The sequence below is a fragment of the Hemicordylus capensis genome, chromosome 1 (assembly GCF_027244095.1).
Source record: "Hemicordylus capensis ecotype Gifberg chromosome 1, rHemCap1.1.pri, whole genome shotgun sequence".
Lineage (NCBI taxonomy): Eukaryota > Metazoa > Chordata > Lepidosauria > Squamata > Cordylidae > Hemicordylus > Hemicordylus capensis.
In genome coordinates, this window is record NC_069657.1 from 111,322,418 (window position 1) to 111,324,860 (window position 2,443).

The 2,443-nt window shown below is 39.6% G+C and overlaps 1 pseudogene; it reads right to left on the reverse strand.

The window, feature by feature from the left end:
* Positions 1–200: 200 nt before the first annotated feature.
* LOC128341374 (uncharacterized) lies at positions 201–360 on the reverse strand (annotated as a pseudogene).
* Positions 361–2,443: the final 2,083 nt, after the last annotated feature.

Here is a 2,443-nt window from a genome sequence, read left to right on the forward strand (position 1 = left end):
TTTCCATTCAGACAGAGGTGGCATACGATTTCTGTGTGTGTGCAAATGTTGCACACAAAAACGGGGATTGCTCCATTCAGTAGCACAACACTAATCTGGAGCACAAGCTCCAGACTTACAACCAGCTAGAACAGTCTGGCACGCAGATGCTTTGATGTCGGCCAGGGATGCAGTTTGATGAGTCTACTTTTAAAACTAGAACCTGTTCACTTGGCTACAGAGATAGAGGCCTTGTAAAAATACTTAAGAACCTGGCAATGGAACAAGCTAGCTCTTGAACACAGGGCAGCTAGAGTTATTATATGCCTTTTCTGACACCACATTCACTGGAGAAAGTAATGAGTGGGTAACACAAAGGGTAAAGCTTCATGTAAAGTGACACTTACAACATACAGGTAAAGAACATGAATGAATGCAGAGTTGTAACGTATTAAGAATATGATATTCTACGTAGAGTGTCAGACACTGTAGCGTATGTACTTGAGAAGGCACATTTCCATATCGTGGTTTAGGGTTGTCCAAGACCATGGGTAGATTGTGTCTACATCTGAAAAAAACAAAGCAGCAATATAATGGATCAGTCATTTCATAACTACCACTTAAGCCCCCCCAAAAGGGAGAGCTGTGCAGGTATGGCTTAGCATACCTAATAGTCACAGCACATCTCCCTAAAACCCTGCTCCTCCAGAATAGGAAGCTATAGTACTGCCATGTGCAACTTCTCAAGCGGCAGGCTGCCCCCAACACATGGCTGTTTTCTACACATGGCTGTTTCTACAGAAAAACAATATGTAGTAGGCTACTCTGCTCCACTCTGTGGAGTTCTCTCTTTTGCCTTAAAGAATTAATCACTCCTTCAAAACAACACATTCATCATAAACTTTTGTGGACCAGAATCTGCTGCATCACAGGCATCTGATGTATGGGGTTGCTAATCTGCAACAGCTCATGCTGAAACTAGAAGATAAAACATGGCCCCACAGCAGTTTGGGAAAACTTTTGAAACCCACATGCCTAAAATTTAAACTAGCAAAATGAAAAATTATTTATTTGTTAAATTTCTATACCACCTTTCATTAAAATAATCTCAAGACGATTCACCCAAAAAGTTAAAACAAGACTACAAAAATTACACAGTTAAAATGTTAACTAGAATATAAAAATACTGATCTGATTAAAAGATTAAAAAGAAAAACAAGCACAATATAACCATAAAAGATACAAAGCAGCAGCAATGGAAACAATCATATAAAAGCCTGGGTAAATAAAAACTGTAGGCCTGAAATTGAAGCTATGGGAGGAAAAAATAAATCCAACACAGGGTTGGGGAAGCTCTCTTTACCTGAGCCCCAGACTTTATATCCCAACACTTTCAAATATACAGGTTCAGTTTTTAACCTTGTCTAATTAGCTGTGTGTAGTGCGGTCACGGAATCCTCACCAACTGCAGACTACCGCCCCACTCAATTCCCCAATACATGAATATGCTATTTATTGCTAAATAAATATGCTATTTTATTGGTGAAGGTGAAGATACTCAGAGCAAAGCTCATGCTGAGGAGGAGTGCATGAACCTACAAAACTGGAGGCACTAGGGATTCAAGCTTTCATGGTCACCACTTACATTCTGAGATAAGCACATAAAAATGCAACACCCCCAAAATGACTCCTTTTGATTTAGCTTATTAGAACTGCCTGGAAAAGGGCAGGGGTGGGGGCAAAGAGAATTCATGGTGGATTAAAGCAAAATTAAACACACACACACACAACAATATCTATAGAAAATAGATGAAGACTACACTAAGTTTGAGATATTAAAAGCAGCAATAAGATTAAAAAAATGCACTGAGCTTTACAGTTAAGGTTGCAATCCTATACAGACTTACTAGGGAGAAAATCTAATTGATACTGATGGTACTTACTTCTAAGTAGGCATGCATAGAATGATTTTGCATTATAAAGCCCCCCCCCCAAATCCTTAAGGATGCAGACTGCAAAAGTGACAATTTTAAATTTATTATTATTATTATTTACTGAGAATAGGAGATTTGCTACTTACTGCTTGCTGGAATTTCAGGAGAGAGAAAGAGGAAATCTTTCTGTGCCAAAGGTCCACATCCTTTCAGTTGCCTCAGCCTGGCCCACACCTATGCAACTTGATGGGATGTCCCTTGATGGAACAATTTGATGGGATTATTTGGTGTGGTGTTTCAGGAGGGAGAAAGAGGAAATCTTTCTGTGCCTGAGGGCCACATGCTTTCAGTTGCCTGGCCCATGCCTATGCAACTTGATGGGATGTCCCTTGATGGGACAACTTGATGGGGTTATCTTGTGGTGAACTCATCTGCCTTCAAGGGAGGAAGGGAGAGAGGGACCCTTATTCTTCAGATAAATAGCCTTGAATTTGAATTTATTCCTTCAAATAAATTTCCTTGAATTTTAA